Raw genomic sequence first — 21,080 nt, forward strand, 5'->3', positions numbered from 1 at the left:
GGTCTTACCATGAGACCTACAGTAATAGCTACTTCCCTACTATCTTCTTAATCTACAGGTTTGTTGCAACAGGGGTATTTTGATTTAATGTTATCCCAGAATAGAAGTAAACCTTAGCTCAATATTTTTGGCAAAGTTTTTAGTTGCCAATATAAACTGAATGTGTAGCTGTAAGTGTAAGGGAAATGGACAAAAACAACACCTGTATAAATACATTGTTCTGTTTTAATTTGTATGAAACTATTTACAATGAACACATTTTGGTTTGAAAAATCCTCTTTCACATAATAGCATTGACTATACAAATGAAAAAAAAAAAACATCGCTTCACGGCTAATAACCTTCTAAGGTATGACAAAAATATAAAGTATCACAGGCTATAACAAATATTACAGAATCAAAATGAGAGAATATTTAAAGCAGTGGCGTTCTAAGGGGGGAGGCTATAGGGGCTATAAAGCACCATCACCCCATTGGACTCAGAAAATACAACTTTAAACATATATTTTGTCATTAAAATGTAACAGAGGTTTTTGGACACAGCTCTAGACGTTAAACATGGGATCAGAAAATATTCCAGGGGAGGACCCCCAATCCACCTCCTGGTGTGGAACTCTCTAGGTAGCCCCCTTCCTCTCGACAAGGTCCTAGAACCGCCGCTGCATTAAAGTACTGTAACATTCATTCCAGATAATTTTACAAGATATATTACAAAATGTACAATTAAGTAAATTACAAAATTTACACAGAGATCTCTATTATGTCAGGTAATTAAATAGTATTGAATAAAATATGATCCAAATCCAAAAATTGATAGGGTGTTAAGTATAACCTTTTTAGTACATTACAGGTTAAAGTGGATTTAAAAAACATGAGTGGTTTTATCATTTTGGAAAAGGTTAACAAGTTGACTTAAAATAGCGTTATTTTATGAATATTTTTCCATCATAACAATACCTATATACCGTAACTTATGTTATTGACTGCATTTACCACATGTCAGTTTCTGCATCCTGCCAAAATAAACATTTCATTTTTATACACAAATAAAATACTTACTTCTGTTATAGCCTACATTAGTAAAAATTTTTTTTTAAATACTGTTTGAAATAATATCTCTTTGCAGCTTTCTGCACAAGTGACTTAACAAAATTTACAGTATTTGGGTTCTGTTTGTCAACCTAGAACACTAAACTACACAATTAAAAACAATAAAAGCTTCTCATAGATAGCTAGAAATCATTGGACAGAAATGTCACATAGCTATGACAATTATTACAGAATTAAAACTATCAAAGACAAAATTCAAGTAAACATTTGTTCAAACCATCTTACAAGATATGTTACTACATTTACAGCTTGTGACATCTAAGCTGGTACTTGGCCTAGCACGGGCAGTGTAGACTGTAGGAGGTATGGAGGGTGGAGGTAGGGAAAAGACCAGACTGCAAACATTTCCGCTGCCTCACAGGGTTGATTTCCTTTGCATTATGTACTTGAGTGCCTTCATATGGGTCGCGAGTACAGTTGATGCAACCCGCATGACGGCACATAATGATTTTTAAATACGTACTAATAGCGATCGGCCAAGTGCCAGCTTAGATGTCACGAGCTGTACAACCAGTAAACTTACAAAATTTAAACACAGTAATGAAATCTCTAGCAGTCCTGTAAAGAAACAGTGTTGAATAAAATAATGACCCAAAGCTCAAACTTGATAGGTCCCCAAAGGTTTTAGTATTGGTAGAACAATAAACAATGTTATTGATAAGTTTATAAGCCGGCAATAAGTTATTAATTATGTACCTATTTTCTGTAAAATTATATTTTTCAAAGCCAAATCAAATACTAAATTCTATTTTAAATTAATGGTGATGTTTAATAAATGTTTGGAACAAATGATTTTCCCTACTTCACTCGGCTTTTCTGCAAAAGTAACATGCCATAAACAATATTAATCTAGGGTTCTGTTAAACATTATGGTAGCTTTTAGCTATACTACAAATTAAAATATAAAAAAATATAGTAATGCTCAATCAAACAGAAATCATATAGACTGAACTTTTATATATTTTTAACAAAAATACACTGTGCAATGGTTTAAAAGAAATCGAATATACAAATTACATAATTCACTAAAACTAGCAGTCTTTTTATTTAACATATAACTCTTGAAACATTTACAATTTACAGTATCTAATTACAGGTAATCAATATTAACAATTTGAAATCTCATTGTTATTTTAAAGTAAAAAATATATTTTGCTTTACTTTATTTAAAAACACAAACACTTTTAAAGTAATGAGGTTCTTAAATTCTTTTGGGTTTTTTTGTTTGCCATAAAGAGTTAGGTGACACAGTCTTTTTCACACTAAGAGTGGGAGCATTTAATCTTGAGATCAAAACATAGGATTTTTTAATTTTATATCTACGAAGAAGTGCCAGTTCCTCCATTTCTTGTAAATTAACCTTCTCTCTTAGTCGTAGATTGAGTTTTGCCATAAAAAGGATTTTTTCATCAATCCTCTCAAGGTTGACGCTCAAGGATGCACATGGTTTTGAGATTTGGTTTCTTAACTTGGGTTTTTGAACTTTACTTTCAAATTCTCTAGCCATTCCATTACCCCATCTTCCAAAAGGATCAGGTTGAGGTTTCCTGTTGTAATAGTTGCCAGGATTTGCATTCCTTGTTCTAAGGACATTTTTCAAGCCAGTAATTAATGTTGGAAAGGGGTTTAGTTGTTTAGACTTATCAAATAGGCAAAATATTTTGGATGTTGAGTTTTCTTGGTTGTTAGCAGTAGTCTTTTTTAATGAATTCTCATTTATTTGCTGCAAGGGTTGCTTTTCTAATCTTCTTCTAACATTTGTTTCAATTTTTGTCTTCTGTGTTGTAATTTTTCCCTTACTTTTACTGGACACCATCCTGTCATTACCTGTAAAAAAATAGAAAATTAAAATTGGTTTTAAAATCTGATTGGACTACTCTATAGTCTGGCAGAGAGTTTTTTGTGCATGTTGCTAAAAAGATATATTTCTCTTGACAAGACCTAAAATACACAGCAACTTAAATGAACTCTTTATCCATAAGATGTGACAATTTGATTTTAAGAAAGTAAACTATACAAGGGAAGGGTTTCCGGGAGTTTTTTCACCTCTAGGACCGCAGGATATTTATTTATATCTGCAATTACCTATTAGTATTTTATTGTATGTCTGCTTGGATTATGTTTCAGTTTTGCTCAAATATGTCAAATAACATTTCGTTTAGACTCAGGACAAAGTGGAGTGGTTTGTTTCCTGAAAGACAGCTTTTAATTAGGTTGCCAGAATGCATGTAATATATTTCTTCCTTAAGAAGCAGTTCTCCTTCAAAGTCAGGCGTTCCAATGTGCCCATCGCACAAGTGAGACTCATTTCCGTATTGAATATATGCCACCACAGTTGAATTTTACATGTATGAGGTTAAGGTCTTTAATACACCTTACAACCATCACAGCGTCGTGGTGAGCCCAGGCACAAAATAGGCTCCAAGTGGGAGGCTTTCACCTGAGATTCGGACCAGGATGTGGTACTTTGTTTGAATCTGACAACAGTTACCATCAGCCATTCTCAGGTCCGCCGAAGAAATCTCAGGTTCCACCTCACACTCAGAGAAATGTCAAACAACTTCTGCAGCGCCTGGGATTTCTTCCCAAGGAAAAAGATGTCACCCGAATCAGACAATTAACTAACAGCAACGTACAAAGAGCTCACATAATTGAGCTCAATGAAGGTTGAACGCTGAGGGCTCACTAGACCTGATACCTGAGCCCGATTCAGAATAAGGCGCTTGTACGCAACTTGTTGCGTGTGGGTGTTGGAGCCACCTATTCCATTCGTTGGAGGTAGTGTGACTATAGGATGTGAGCTCAGGCGACCTCCAGTTGCCTGAGTCTGACCGGCGTTTCCCAAGTGTCAACAGCAACGGATGGGGGCTACCCCGTTTACAATGGTAGCACCGCAACATATTTGATGAGCGCAATCCCGAAATGTATGCCCTCAAGCATCACAATTCCACCACAATGAAAGGTTGCGGACCCCACAATCTAGGAAAGCTCGACGACTGTAGGCCGCGGCTCCTGATGATGGAGTCCACAGGGTTCGCCCATTTCGCCTGGTTACCTCCCCCACTTAAGAAGACCCAAAAGTGTGGCCGGTCTTCGACGACGCATGTTGCGGTTTACGCAGTCCTGGCACCAGACCAGCAAAACCGCAACATCGAAAGCACAGTTCATCCTCCACCCTGTACCAATGTTTGAGCGGGTATAGGAGGAGGGCAGAGCATTTTGCGTTCCCAAATGAGGTCGGGCAAGGTGAAAAAGTCATGACGCCGAATCATGATGTTGTACTCTGACCTCATTTTTAAATACACCAGGTCAATGGTTTCCAAGAAAAAGGTGCCGCTACACTCAGGGCCGTATTTCCCTAACGGCGGACACGGTGGTTGACGGGGGCCTCGGCCTAGGAGGGGGCCTCACTTGGGGCCTCAATTTCTTTTCTTGAAACATTTTTTTCACCGATACTCTTCTTCACCAAGATCGCGGTAGATGTTGATGAAATCTGCGTGACCGCTAATAATCTTTACTATTTTGCCGTTAACAGAGGAGTTGTGCAATTCATCCCCAATCACAGAAGCTGTCCAGAATTTTGCGGGAGTCGAAGATCATGTCCCTGCAAAATTCGGAAGATACGATTTTGTCGTTATCGAACTAGACGAAGATGTTTTCTCAACGCTCACGCAAGATTAATTATTTGTCACGATTGCAGGAAGGGAACGATAAAGATTTTCTGTGATCACAAAAGATGTCTACAATCTCTGAGGTACCAAATTTTAAGGGGGGTAAAAAGGATCAAGGTTGGATAAACAATAGAACATACCCGTTATTACCCCCAATAGCCCATACCTGCTGGGTCTATGTGTTGGCTGTAGCATAGACTATATGCCAAAGAACGTAGGCCTAGTCCCCGACACCTTGAAGTATGAATACACACTGACATGAGGTTTGATGATTCACAATAGCACTATCATCAAAAGAAGTCAAGTCGATTTCACAAATAATAATCGCCGACAACAATATAACCCACAAAACTGTTGTTTGTTGTGAACCACATCCTCGTGCCTGCACCCAGGCTAGTGACTTGGAAGTGTGATCCATGCGCAGGCCCGAGGAGCAGCTCACAAAACTTTACTTAACAACATGAGGACCATGGATGGAGGTTCAAGAACAACACGCCATTTGAGGGAAACGAGCTGTAATAAACAATATAAATAAACAACAACAAACATTATTAACAACAATACATGAATTACCTTAAAAAAAAACTTTAAATAATTTAGCTACCCATCCAGCCTACTAACTTACAAGCATTTCTTTAATTTTAATCAAATAGGCTAATCAGGAATTTATTAAGTTTTAACCATTCAGAAATTTTCTAAATAATAACATTTCAACAATAAATAAATATATCTTTCAAAACAAGAATTTGAATAGGTAACTAGTAATTTTAGGGGCCCCAAAAAATATAAATGCGTTAGAAAGACTTTAAAAATTAAATAGGCTAAGTAGACTGATAAACTATTCAATAAAATTTTAAAAGATAACAAAAAACATAACTCTGTAGGGCTATGGTAACTATAACTTTAAATACAGTAGTCTCTTCTTCTTTTTTTAATAAATCTATAAAAAATATATAACAATTTAACAAAACATCTGGTAACTTAGTCGATAACGAGGCACAGAGTCGATTTCAATTTGCGCATTCAACTTGCGATAGTCCAGGACCATTCGGGACTTGCCATTGGGCTTTGGAACGAGAAAAGCTGGACTAGCGTAGCTAGAACGAGAAGGTTCAATGACACCATTTTCCAGAAGTTCGTCAATGATTTTTCTGAGAGTTTCCATTTTGGGTGGAGCTAATTTGTATGGGTGAGAACGAATGGGACGGGTGTCTGTCAGACGAATCTCATACTCTAACAGGTTAGTGACTCCGAGCTTTGGCGTCAGCACATCTGGGAAACGAGAACAGAAAGTTCAAGGTTCCGATAGCTTCAGCCTCACAAGTAGTCAGATGCCCTAACAGATCAATTGTTGGCTTGCTGGGTATCTCAGGCTCGACCACCGCAGCGCCACCACCAATTTCATCAGCAAAAGAAATTAATACCCGTCTCGCAAATCGGAAAAAACACTGACCTCTGCCTGAATCCAAAATTAGGCCAGTGTGCTTGATAAAATCCGCTCCCAAAATGACAGGGAAACAAAGGTCCTTAGCCACCCAAAAACTCCAAACCCAAGAAAAATGTTCAATTTTGAACTTGAAACGGGCTTCATAGATGATTAGAAGGGGTGAATTTGACGCAGTCCAGCAGATAGGGGGTTTTCGCTCAACTTGCTTGATAAGCCCAGACGATGTTAGTTTTTCAAAAAGGGACAAGGAAATGAGGCAACGTGCTGATCCAGAATCCACTAGGGCCTTCTGCACCGTGGAACCTATGAAGATGTTGAGACGTGGGCAAGTTGAGCGCGCCGCTTTCACGCCCATGGAAGCAAGGCCCGTGATCCCCCACAGCAGAGCACAACACTCCCAGAAGGGGAGGCAACAGAAACATTTACAGACTTTAACTTTGACTTTCACTTAGCTTTACTTGAAAAAACTTTCAAATTATTGCCCTTAACTTTAACATCAACATCACAGGAAGGATTGGGCAAACTTTCCTCCTGTGAGCAAACTAGTTTTTTGGACCACGTCCAAAATTTCCACCTTGACGGCAATGCCGCCGAATGTGACCTGGTTGCCCACAACCAAAATAAACAACGGGCTGCCTCTGCCACTGCGGCGGTTCGGGACCCAACCCCACGGGTGCTACGACAGCATGTTGACCAACTAGGGGATGATGCCCCGCTGCTTGGTCTCTTTGGAAATCAGCATCCTGGACAGATCTCGAAAGGATGGAGAGCCTGTCCAGATCCGCAAAAGATGATGGTCGTGGCGCAAAAACCAAACGGAAGCGTTCCTCAGGTTTCAACCCCTGAAGCACAATGTCAATGAGTTCAAGCTCACTGATCCCCAAACGCAAGACCCTTTCCACCGTACGAATGTCCCCCACGTACTGGCTGAGAGACTCGGCTGGCTGCTGAGGACGAAACACCCTTTCAACTTTCAGCTTTTCCATGACCCGACGGGGCATGAAAAGCTCCAAAACCTCTTTACGAAAAACATCAAAGGTGACGCCTCTGCGCAAGCAATCAAGCAATCTGTCCCCCAATGGTTTCAGACAGTATGTAGCAATGAGTTCCATCAAAGTTGCGTCTGACATGCCAGGGTATTCGTGCAAAACACTCTCTAGAAAAAAACAAAGACCACTCACATCTAACCCGTCCACCGGCTGGAAACCACTCAGGACAGAGGCAAGGGGATGGGGAAGTTTAGCAAAGGAGTTAGAGATGGAAGGGGAACTATGGACTTGAGAAGGAAATGGAGATAGGGACTGGACATTCAGCATAGCCGCAGCCAAGGTGGACGTGTCAGAGGAGGATGGTATGACATTTGCAGGCAACTGGAGCCATGTACTCGGCGGAGCCGGGGGAACACCCACTGGAGCCACAACCTCATCAACAGACTTTGCCTGAACTTCGTTTGAAATTTCCGAAGAACGGTTGTCTTCGAAAATTTCAACTTTCTCTTTGACAGACTTTCCTGCCCGAATACTCTCCAAAATACCTTCTAGCTCAAGGATTCTGGCCTCCACCCAACTCTTGTCTTCGTCCTGGATTTCAGGTTGCCCTAAAACCAAGACTAGACGCTTCCGCCAGTGCGTCAGCTGGGTGATGGCTGAACCCTTGGCTGAACCCGTAGGCAAACTACTCCAACTATCAATTTCCCCACTTGGCTCTTCCATCCTCTCTTTACATGCCTCCAGTTCCTCATTCAAACTGAGAGACTCAACCCGCTTTTTCGCTTTTTTGCTGGCTTCTTGCCTGCGTAAGCTTGAGGCATGCTAGCAATCTGTCTGAACTGTGCACACAAAGAGCGTACATCAGTTCCAGGAGTCTCCCCCCGGGACCGCACCTCGTACACCAGCTCCGGCTTCCTCAAGTATTCTGGCACAATGGACGCCATACCGAGTCCCAGCCAGTACTTGACTCAAAACAAAGAACAACAAAATTTTTACCAAAACAAACACAGAGATTTGGACGTTGATGCCTACGCACCTGATGGGGCCCAAAAGAAGAACCTGCCCATTCATACCGCATGTACCGCAAGAAAAACAACAAATGACTCACGAACGTAAACACACACATACATACACCAGACAACACCTAATACTTGCGTGATGGGGTGTAGACACAACCGGTGCCTCGGCCAAAGGGCGAGCTCCGAATAAAATTGTGTTTACCCCCACCACAACAACAAGACCTTTTCCCAAAACTGCAAGGCCAGAACTTTCCGAGAACACAATCCATCCACGGTCCTTCGAAAACAAATCAGAACGTGGACGGCGATCACCCAGTCGTTAAACCACGAGGTTCACGACAAGGCACCCAGGACGCAACCAGCCAACCACGCTCTGCTACCAACTGAACCACGCCCTCGTGCCTGCACCCAGGCTAACGACTTGGAAGCATAATCCATGCGCAGGCCCGAGGAGCGGCTCACAACTTTACTTAACAACATGAGGACAATGGATGGAGGTTCAAGAACAACACGCCATTTGAGAGAAACGAGCTGTAATCAACAATTTAAATAAACAACAAGAAACATTATTAACAACAATACATGAATTACCTTAAAAAAAAAAACATTAAATAATTTAGCTACCCATCCAGCCTACTAACTTACAAGCATTTCTTTAATTTTAATCAAAATGGCTAATCAGGAATTTATTAAGTTTTAACCATTCAGAAATTTTCTAAATAATAACATTTCAATAATAAATAAATATATCTTTCAAAACAAGAATTTGAATAGGTAACTAGTAATTTTAGGGGCCCCAAAAAATATAAATGCGTTAGAAAGACTTTACAAATTAAATAGGCTAAGTAGACTGATAAACTATTCAATTAAATTTTGAAAGATAACAAAAAACATAACTCTGTAGGGCTATGGTAACTATAACTTTAAATACAGTAGTCTCTTCTTCTTTTTTTTAATAAATCTATAAAAAATATATAACAATTTAACAAAACATCTGGTAACTTGCGGTTGCAGTTTGACTTTAGGGCTAGGTCTGGACGTTCAGCACCGGAGGAGAAAACAAGCAAGGCGGAGAGGGGGCCATAGTCCAAGAGGCAGCCAGGGTGTTGCGAATTTCCACTCCGCCGTAGTAGAACATGTCTAAAACGTAGTCCTCCTCACGGGCCCCATCAGGCACAGACATACCTACTCCAATCCTACTCTAATCCTAACTACCTAATCCTACTTAGTCTACTCTAATCCATCGAAGAATACATCCTCACATTGAAGAAATAAAGGCAAAATAAGGTAGAAGGCATGCACGAAATATTAGATTTGGACAGATGAATATTTCGACGAACCGGAGCAAAAGGCAGCCACTGAACCTATGACACTTGGTAGTGGGAGTAATAAGAACAAGACACAGCCTTGTTGAGGGTCGGAACAGTAATCGAAACACAAACTAACCTACTATACAAAAAACACTTTGACCGTTGATTATGAGTCGTGACATTCGTCGGTGGAAATTAGTCACGGCTCAGTTGACAGACGAAAACTAGATCAACTCAACAAATAAAGAAAATACATTTCCAATCAGCTGTTGGCTAGTATTTTGATTCACTGTGAGATTGCATAAGCCTCGATCGTACTGGGATCGCCATTAGACCAAGGAAAAGAATTGTTTGTTCTTCAAACAAACAAGCTTACAACTTACTATTACCATGGATCACAAACATCGACAATCCATCCCAAAGGCTAGCTATTAGTTAATCTTATTATCACGTTTTAACACACGCATTCTCGTTCTGCCACAAATTTTTGTTTTCTTGAATTCCGATTCGAAATAACTTTAAATTTGAAAACGTGAATTTCACTGACATTATTCTAGACCCACCAGTTTCTGCCTGCCATTGACTAGCAGTGGCTATAGATTAGTTTGGTTTAAATGAATTAATGTCAAAATTACAACTACTACGTTCGAATAGTGAATAATTAGATTAATTTATTTTGTTAATTCGTCGTTTTAACACCCCGAGACTAGCCACTTCTAAGCCCCATCATTGTGGGTGATAGAATTAGTTTTTGGGAGTATTCCAATTTTAACAATTAATTACAAAGAATAGTAACCTAAATTTTTTTCAACCGTATCATGATTAATTCTTCATTTAGACATACTAATCAGACCCCGAGGACTCTGTAGGAATTGTTATTATGTTTTTATCAGTAAATTACCACACACCCATTCTTTGCCAGAGCCATTAGTTAAAGAATTTAAAGTGTAACACGAGTAGTTTTATCAAATTAGTCAGGGTAGACTACTTGGTACTACAGAGTCGATCTAAAAGTTAGGCAAAATTCTCAAAAACACTTTAACGAAGGCAAGAATGATATAGCTACACCTGAGCTTCGTAGTATTTACTGAGCGCTTTTAGAGCTCTGAACCTTCAATTAAATTCAAATAATTAATCAGTCAAAACTGTGAAACAGCTTCATATTGACCCCTGGATTTTTTTCAGATCCTTCTGAGGAGGCGCCAGAATTATACCCCCACAGATCGTCGACGTCATTTTGACATCACGCCTAGAGGGGGTACAATACAACCACGTACACTTTGATTTTAACGGAATCTAATCTATTTAATGTGGGCAAGTGATCAGTGAAACGGATAATTATATTATAAATGACAAAAATCAGATGTTCAGCCCGGAATTGTACCCCCTTGGAATTGTACCTCCTGGAATTGTACCCCCCATCAGATAGCCAAATGTGTACGTGGTCGAATTGTACCCCCCTCCCCCTGTAAGTAACATCTTCCCTAGTAGCACAGATATATATTAATAAAATATATATTAAAAAATATTTAAATAAAATAGAAATATAATATAAGTTAAAGATATATTTATGTAAGCGTTGGTGAGCTTATATTAATATGGAAAAAATACAAATATTTTAACAATTAAATACATTTTAAATATATATATATTAAGGTGTTATTAAATATATATAAATATGGTTAATATATAAATTAATTAGCTATGAAATCTTATATATTAAATTCATTTTCAGTAAACAGAAAAAATAAATATTAAATATAAATCAAATCAAAAAATTTCAAATGTATTAATCATATTTAAAATTTTCTAACAATACATAATATTAAATGATTATTTTTTAGTCTAAAGCACATTTACAACAATTATTAACTGATGTAATAGGCTAATGTTGTTTTGTTTGTTTTAAAACTACTGATCTTACAACTTTGTTTGCTCGTTTACTGATATCAATCTTTCATAACAATTTATAATAAAATATTTTATAACAATTTAAAATACAATAACTATTACAATACAATACTAACTATTTGGATTGTAGGCCTGCGTTTTTATGGAAACACTTATTATCCAGCTAAGAAGATGATTTGTTATGAATTTTAAATATATAGGCCTATTTCAAAGATCCCATTGTTAATTTATATCAACTGTATATCTAACCTTATCTCTTTCTTCGTTCCTGGTCCTGGTATTTGTTATGTTAGCCTACTTTTTTCTGTGCCATTCTTTAGTTTAGTTTGTTCTTGAGTTTAGTTTCCAACTCCTACAGTTACAATATTTCGTTCTATGAGCATCATCCATCGTGGCATCAGTAAGTAATTCTAATTTACTGTACTTAACCGTTCTTAGTACCTATGATCAGACCAAAGTAATAGGCTAAGCTGCATCGACCCGACATTTTAGGAATGGTTATGAGTGAGATTTCTTCAATTCTTTGTAGTGCCCTGTTAGTTTGGTCCACGTATATTTGTCAAGATCAATAATTGGGTTGGTACCCCTCAAATTTAAGTGAAGTGTAAAAGTTGGCTAATCTAGGCCTGGAACAATAAATTCCTTATTTGAAAGGCTAAGGGCGAATAAGCTAGCTCTTACAAACATGATCAACATGTTTGGACCAGGTTAACGTTTTTTATCAACTATAAGACCTAAAAACTTGGTGTTATTCTCAAAATGATTAAAAACAATGAAATTTTTAATAATTTTGAGAATGACACCAATTTTTTAGGTCTTACAGTTAATCAAACGTTAACCTGGTCCAAACATGTTGATCATGTTTGTAAGAAAATAAGCTCTAGAATCTTTATAATTAATAGACTTAAACCTTTTTGCAATGTACAAACCCTTAAAACAGTTTACTATGCCCACATTCACTCCCATATATCTTATGGCATTGAAATTTATGGGGGTACGAGTAATCAAAATTTAAAAAGAATTTTATTATTATAAATGGAAGCTATAAGACATATCCTAAATTTAGAAAGAACCTCTAGCAAAAATTCTTTAAAGCCGCGTTTACACCGGATTTTCAAACAAAAAGTTGCAAACTTTTATTGCAAACAGCAGTTGCAAACAGTAGTTTCAAATAAATGTTTGCAATTTTTATTTCATGATTTGTTTCCATGTTTCATGAAAATGTTTGAAATAATTTTGACCTTGATTATGACTCGCCTCGCTCTGGTTCCTCGGATCAGTCCTTCCGAGGAAGTCAAGAGCCGAGGACATTATTTAGCCGCGGCGGCTGCGTCGTGTTGTCAAAGTAACGTAGGCCGAGACGATGCTGGGTAAACATCGGTGATTGTATAAATCATCAAATTAAAATTATTATTCATTTTTAAAGATTACAAGGACTTAAATATAACCCTTTTAATTCACATGAGACGTTATTGTTATTTTAAAATTAGACGACCTTGTCATTTGAGGTTAGTGTTAATTTATTGACAGTCAAACAGCATTTTCCCGATTAATTTAACACCGAGTCGAGACACAGGGTGGTGCAAGTGATCACGTGAGTGAGAATGGGGGTGGTAGCGTAGGGGATGGCGGAGAAATGTTTCTGTTTCGTTTTTCAACGGCTCATATTGAGCGAAACTTGTGTTGCAAACAAAGAGTTTGCAACTCCCTTTGATCTTTACCGGCTTCAAGTGGAAACAAAAATTTCTGTTGCAAACACTGAAAAACTGTTTGCAACAGCGAAATGTTTCATCTAAAAATGTGCGTTTTTAGAGATGTTTGCAATTTCTGTTTGCAACTCGTGTTTCAAACTCCGGTATAAACGCGGCTTGAGCAAATATTTCAAAGATATGGAAATTTTAACTGTTCCGTGTTTATATATCTATAAAAAAATTCTTTATGTAAAAAATAATGAATCAAAATTAGAGCGACAACAGGATATCCACAATTACAATACTTGATATAAACAAAATTTCACAATTAAAAATCATAAAAAATAAAAATATAAGCAAAGTCCTCAGTATATTGGCATTAAATTTATCCATCAACTCCCAGATGGCATAAGGAAGAAGCAAAGCACAACTAAATTTAAAAAGAAACTGACAAAATTTTTAATAGGAAATTCTTTTTACAGTCAGGATGATTTTTTAACTTTAAGTAATGTATTTATTTTATCTAAAAACTGCTGTTATATAAATCTTTTAACTTTTTAGTAATATATTTATGTTATTTAAAAATAACATAATGAGGCATTCATGTACCATGTATCTGTACGTTCTGAATAAAGATTTTATTGATTGATTGATTGATTAACTACCCCCTGATTAACTAAGTGCACCATAATTTACTGTCACACTAATTTTATAACTGACTTTTTGCTGCTGGCCTAGCTCTGAGTGTTTTTGCAGATTTTGGCGGTTAGGCTATCTAACAATTTGGGAAAGCTCAATTTATAGCAAATTACAATTTTTAATAATTATAACAAAATGGTTATAATATACAATGTAGGCCTCAAACTAACTTAACTTACTGACTCATACAGTGACAAGGATGGGTAGTTTCAGAAATAGGCCTAGGCTATGTATCATAAGTTATATACTTATAGCACCTAACTTACGGGTCCTAGTGTTTTTAGTCACTTGGTTTGAAAAAAAAACCTGTTCAGCCGAGAATAACATGACAAAATTATGCATCTTAGATTAGGTCCTATAGGCCTACAGATGTTATAAATAACTCTAAACTGAAGACGAGACAAATCAAGGTGGTTGCTTACCACATGATAACTGTGCAAAAGATGGCTTAGGCATAACTTATCAGTAGCTTGTATGTAGCTCTGGCACAATCTCGGTTGTGACGGTGGTAATTATTATTGCGATTATGGTGACCAAGAGTACCATAGTAATTTATATATCATTTGAAACTAGATTTTTACCTGAAAACAATGGTGCAAAAATTTTTTAGCTGTCACAAAAACTGAATAAACTATGATAATTTGAATTTTATTTTAATGTTGTATAGTGTTTATAGCACTTTTTACAAAGTGCAAAAACAGTCTGGAGATAACATAAATCAACAATTTGATTCATTATAATTTAAACTTTACCTTCCCAATCTAAACAAACTTCAAAACACTTAATACAGTCACAAATCCACATAGGTAACACCCAACCTACCTACCTCACATGTCTAAATAAGAACTGATTGAGAACCGGTAGTACATAATCAACGTTCAGTTGAATTTACAAATGCCTCTACTGTACCTCTTTATCCTCTTGGTGTAAATTTAATGTTTGTCATCTTAGGTTTCTACTTCTTCCATAGACACTCCTTTCAATCGTTCATGTTTGTGTTAGTCAATTCACAGTAATGGGAACAGAGACAAGCAGACAAGAGGCTTTACAGTAGGCCTAATAAAATTCAAACGATCGTAGTTTATTCAGTTTTTGCGACAGTAGAAAAACCTTTGCTTTGCACCATTGTTTTCAGGTAAAAATCTAGTGATTCTAATGATATAAAAATTACTATGGTACTCTTAGTCACCATAATCGCAATAATTTTTGTGACGGTAGATCGGAAATTCACGCCTACTTAGTATTTGTAAACATCAGACTGGTTTCATTAATATTTTGAATGTAGACCTAGCCTATAGCTTAAAAAAAATGTAAGTACGTTAGTGATGTGGGCCGGGTAAGTACCTAGTGGGTAGGTAAATATGAATTGGGTATTCACCCCAGGCCTGGGTAAATACCCAAAAACTGGGTATTTATAATTTTTATTAAAGTTAGAGAAGATTGAGATGTTTTTTGCTATTATTACCCTGTAAGGATAGTAAAATGATGATAAAATGTGTTAAACAAAATTAAATTTCACAAGGTCACTACTAGCATTTTACTTCTGGGTATAATCACCATAAATACCCAGGTCTCAGCATAAAGCATAATCAGCATAAATACCCTGGTCGCATGGTTGCACTGGTCCTGACTACTTATGATTTTTTAATTTCTATGATAGATAGATGAATTTATTTTATTGAAAGTGAAGAAAAATAATTTGTAAAGTAATAAAATTATTATTTAGAAAGACAGGAAAATTTAACCTAGTAGTGGCCTATGTGTAAACAACTTAAGAAAATAATTAGAATCCAATCAGTGGGATGGCAGGATTTAGTAATATTTTTGTTCTAGCCTAGATCTTTTGTTGGTGGTATCAATGGTATCAAAATAAAAAAAAAACTAATTTCATAAACTTGTGATACAAATCATTTGAATCGATAGCACAATAAATCTTTCAAAATTATATTAAGTTAGACCAAAAAACAGGAGATGATACATTTTTTTAGTAGGTTTATCCAAATATATTATTGTTTCCAACTAAGCGGTAACACAGAAAAGTTTAATTCCTTTTAGAATTCTGCCTATGTCAATCAGGCCTTAGGAATTTGTAGTATTCTAAAATGTTATACATAATCATTTATTGCTAATAAAACTATTCATGGCAACTTCAACTGTTTTTATTGCATCATAAATACCCAACAATTCCTGGATATTTATAAATTAAAATAGTTTTGTTTATGTTATTTAATTGGTTATAAATTTATAAAATGATAAAAATTGAAATAGCCACAGCCATTTTTAATATACTATTTTTTAGTAAGTTAAATTTAACTGATGTTACTCGATTTAAGACACGAAACCCCATGCTTATTTAGAAACTTTAGGTATTATTTTTTTTAAAGTGCTAGATCATTAAATAAAAGGTACGAGTTAGCAAAGCTTCAAGTTACTGTAAAAGGTGTTATAGACTATCCTAATTTATAATGTAATGATAACAATAACATATTTAGGGGTAAATATAAATGAATTTCAATCGATTTCATAAATACCCAAAATACCCCATTGCCCATTTTACCCCCCATTTACTAGAATGTATTACTTCTAGACTTTTCGTACGTTTTCACCGCGACTTCCGCGTATTAGTGAGCTCTTTGTGATTATGAACTTGGGTGCGTTGCGTTCTCCAAAATTCTACAAAACAGAATCATTAGAGGGGTCTAGGAATTCGATGGCCAATAGGAAATGCGATTGAAGCAAACACGGTGTCAGGTGATTCATGGGTATGTAGTACAGGAAAATAGGCCTTACTGTGGCGGGAAATTCGAGCGGGCTTAGCAATCTCATTTGAATATTGAAAGCGTGAGTCTATTTACAATAAATTGTTACTGAGACTAAATAATATTACAATAAATGTGGTGATTTATATACACATTAGCATGATTAATTAACCAGTGACTTAATTAACATAATGATTAATTTCTAAATACTGTACTCTAAAAATATGAATACCGAACACCCGGGTATTTATGGATCTTGTGTATTTACCCGGGTAAATCCCCAGGGTATTTACCCCGAGTTTTAAATACCTGGGTATTTTACATCACTAAAGTACGTACATTATAGGGTACCTAGCCTACTTTGAATCTTCAGTATATTTTCTGAAGGTTACGCGATTTCCGTGAGCTTACAATTTACTGTTACTACTCAGTTTAGCAATGGTTCAAGGCCAATTTTCAAGTCTTTTTGCCCCCTAGTGGAGCGAGCTGGTACTTTCCTGAAGTACCGGTAATGTGTTAAACAGTTCCGGGCCAACACTAGGGTCCTTGGATATGAAATTAGGACATAAAACATCTGTAGGCTACTACAACAAAGTGTATAGGTACAGTACCTTTATAAGTACCGGTTATCCTATTCCTAAGTATTTTAAAATTCGTTTTGTAAGTCTTAGTTGTTTATATTTATTTTATTTTTTTTCAGATCGTGTAAAAAGACTGTGGTCAAACGACGCTTTTCTGAAAAAAAGATTGACTTCACGGTTTTAACCATGCTGGCACTAAATAAAAGGATCTTCACTTAATTTTAAAAAGTAAGGCTATTATAGTTACATTTTGTCCAAACCAATGTTATTTGCCAATAATTTCCAAAATCTAGACCAATGTTATGTAAAATTAAACAAATAGGTCCAATGGAAACTATTGTTAATACATTATTTTGTATAGTCAGAGTGGTCAAATTAATAAAGGTTTTGCGTTTTCAAGTCTATTCAAAGCTTGGAGCTTGAATCATATTATATTATATTTATTTTTTATGCCACATACTTATAAAACATGGTCAAATGGGGGGGTACAATTCTCAGGGGATACAATTCCAGGTTGTACATCTTCTTCTGCGGTCACCAGGGGGTACAAATCCCGGGGGGGTACAATTCCACCCAGTAAACCAAATAAAGGTTAGTTCTAACTAGGGGGTACAATTTCAGGAGGGTACAATTTCTGGCCCTTACAGTTTTTAAGATGCCAGAAGATTTAATCCCTCACTCGTGCATAACAATATCAAAGTTTTATGAGGGGGGTACAATTCCAGCCCGTACTCTCCATTTTGGTCGAGAAAATGAGACGTCATCGTGACGTCACTAACCTGCGGGGGTACAATGCAGGGAGGTTCAATTCCGCCACCCCCTTCTGAGCACTCCGGGGAAGATATTTGAGTGTGGCTGGTTCTAGGGGTAGGCCTATCTAATCAGTGAATACAATTTTATTCCTCTATCAGAATTTACATCACATTTTTGGCGCCCGAACAGGGACACACACTTCTGGCGCTACCCTAGAATTTACGTCACACTTGGATGGCAATAATTATGTGATGTGATTGCGAGAGATGTACACAATCTCGCAGCAACTGCGGAAGTCGATAATGATGTCCCCATGATTGCAGGAGATGTTCAAGATTTCCCGCAAACACAGGTGGGTGGCAATGATAATGTTCTGTGATCAGGGAGTGGAATCTAATTTACAAGTAAGTATATCATGAGTTGCCTAAGTTTATTATCAAAGTCCTGTTTACAAGGCCAGTAGAGCAGGGAGGTTATGGGGCAGGTTACTACTTGCCTTCTATGTATTTTAAGTTACCTGAGGCAAGTAACCTGCCTACCAACTGGCTCTGTGTAAACACAGCTTAAGTGTATGTGCCTAAGGCCTATCTAACTGCATCCTAATCAATCCTGGTGATCTGATATCAATGTAAATATCATATACCGTTAGGGTTTATTGTAATAAAAATGTTTTCTTACCAAGCTCTTCAATTTTAGGCTGCAATTTATTGAAGGCATATGCCTTTAAACAAACTAGGCCCTAGCTATAATTCTACCCTAAAATGATACAACTAGTCCATTAAATGTGTTATTAGCCTTCATTTTTAGAAAAGTAAATCAAGTACTAGGCCCCTCAATATTGATTGAAGAATTAGCAGATGCTGTACAGTACTTGCTATGTACTTTTTGCTTTGTATATTAGCATGTTTGCTTTTTTATAATTTTAATTTAGTTCAATTTGTGTATGTTTTATCTAATGCTTATGATTTTTATGACTTAGCTTATTGTACATTGTCTGTATTGAATGGCCGAATACATGATTTGATTTGAGGTGGTGTTTTCTAGACCTTTATTGCTTACATACAGGGCCGGATCTAGGAACTGCGAAACCCCGCAATGCAGGGGGGCCCAAAGAGCTCATAAAATTTAAAATTATTTTAATGCATATAAACAAAATTGAATATGACGGTAAGTTTAGTTTTGACAAACAAATATTGTCAATTGATTTTACTCGTTAACAACTTGGGACCTCGCCGTAAACAGTTTAATCTGCAGTTTAATGCTGTCACTTTCAGTCAGTCCAGTCTGTATGCTCAGCTCAGTCCAGTCAGCTTATCAGCTGCAGTGCGCGCTTCAAAGGTCCACTACAGTCTGATCGACGTGGACGTAGTGTCAACTTAATCAACTATCATTTGAGCTGAGCAATAAGTCTGTAGTACAGGCGGGACTTATACTAACCTCTGTAGTGTTATCTAACGACCTCAGGGCCGGTGAGGGCCGTCACGGGCCACTGGAAAGTGGGCTGAGTGATCCCGGCCCCCCTACTTTCCCGATTTAGTGAAGAAAAGATTTTACATTTGACCGGGCAGGACCCACTTCAGAGCCCAGGGCCCCGGAGCTCTGGCCCCCCTGCCCGACCCTCTGGGACCATGATTTGTATGTAGGCCTATCTGTCTTTAAAATTTAGTGTAAAAAAGAAACTAAGTTTAAATTCAAATCAAATCAAATCAAAAAATCCTTTATTCAAACAGTACCTCTGTACCTTTAGTACCTTTAGTAATTGAGTCGTTTGTTTATTACACTTTACCTTATTATTTATGCTTGAAATTCTTTATGTAAAAACCTTTTACTTTTTTTTGTACAATATGTATTTTATAATTTGTAAAGCTTGTTAAAAGACTAAGAAATTTTTGAAATTTTGACGCCCGCAAAAATCTGCCGCTTAGGGCAACCCCCCACCCCCACCCTCCTAGTTCTGGCCCTGCTGTACCCTGTCAGCTGTTGAGTTACCGGTTGACAAGTTAGTGAGGTTTTACTGTATAAAACTTAAACTCCAACATAACGACTAAAAGAATTTAAGGCCTAGATAGTAATGCCAGGCACACATTTGTACTAAACTGCTTCGTCCTTTACACTGAAGTAAGAAAAATATCACTCAACTAAATCAAGAAAAATTATGTCTATATTGAGAATCAATAATCAAACGATTTAGTCACAGTTATAGTTATTTAAATTTGTGTTTCAGATGTTAAAAGTCACAGTCAAAACTGTTGAAAATTCCATTAGAAGGAAGAATTGGAAATCTACTGTCCTTAATACTCCCTGTAGCAAATACTTGACATGTGCTTCATATCAATTGAGACCTGGGGTACTGGTGAAAGTACTTAAAGATGCTGTGCCAACCAAATTTTATATAAGCTAATAGGAAGGTAACCAAAGATTCTCTTCTTAGACAATATTTGTACATAATTCTAGATAAGTAAAAATTTTATTAATGATCCATGCCTAGAAAATATTGAAGTTCCATAACCCACTAATTTTTTATTTAACTTTCAAGTACTGATTCTAGGTCAAGCACCATTTTCACCTATTAAATAGGCCTACTTTATGAAAGAGAAAAAACTACAGCAGCTGACAATAGCTTTGCTAAAATACTTTTCTAAGAACATTTACCAATAGGATTTTTTATTGTTGATCTAATAGTCCTTGGTGTCCCCAAGGATAGTAAAACTGTTGGAAGTTGACTCTTCAACGATCCTTACCTAGAATTGGTGACAGTTTCGCCTTAGTTGGTAAGCGTGGACTAGCTGCTTTTTGGTTGCTTCCTTTTTAATCGGATTTCTGAAACAAAATTGTTGGTAAGTCTCAAAATACCTTCAGCAATTTTTTAGTGCTACAGTATTTTATGTGTTTACTTTGAAAAACTAGATAAAAACAAGATATTATGTGATTAATGCATTTGTATACTATAAGCATATAAAGTTGTGCATACTATAAATTATAAAAATTACTACCTATACTTGTACGTTTTTATCATACCAAACTGAATTAGAACCTCGTCCTGTTTTCCATTCAGCCTTGCTGGGTACGATCCTTGAGGGGGATATTCCGGCATTTTAAGGGGACCCGCCACCACTAAAATGGGTGTTTTTTTTTAATTT

The 21,080-nt window shown here is 36.7% G+C and overlaps 1 long non-coding RNA gene across 1 annotated transcript; it reads right to left on the reverse strand.

Moving 5' to 3' along the window:
• Positions 1-205: 205 nt before the first annotated feature.
• On the reverse strand, positions 206-20,672 carry LOC128992729 (uncharacterized). Its single transcript, XR_008490733.1, has 2 exons — positions 20,593-20,672; positions 206-2,937 (listed from the first exon to the last, which is right to left on the reverse strand). It is a non-coding gene; the product is annotated as an uncharacterized LOC128992729 (long non-coding RNA).
• Between the last annotated feature and the right edge of the window lie 408 nt (positions 20,673-21,080).

The sequence above is a fragment of the Macrosteles quadrilineatus genome, unplaced genomic scaffold (genome assembly GCF_028750875.1).
Source record: "Macrosteles quadrilineatus isolate MER2022 unplaced genomic scaffold, UCM_ALF_1.0 Scaffold_4__1_contigs__length_99947679, whole genome shotgun sequence".
In the NCBI taxonomy this organism is placed as follows: domain Eukaryota; kingdom Metazoa; phylum Arthropoda; class Insecta; order Hemiptera; family Cicadellidae; genus Macrosteles; species Macrosteles quadrilineatus.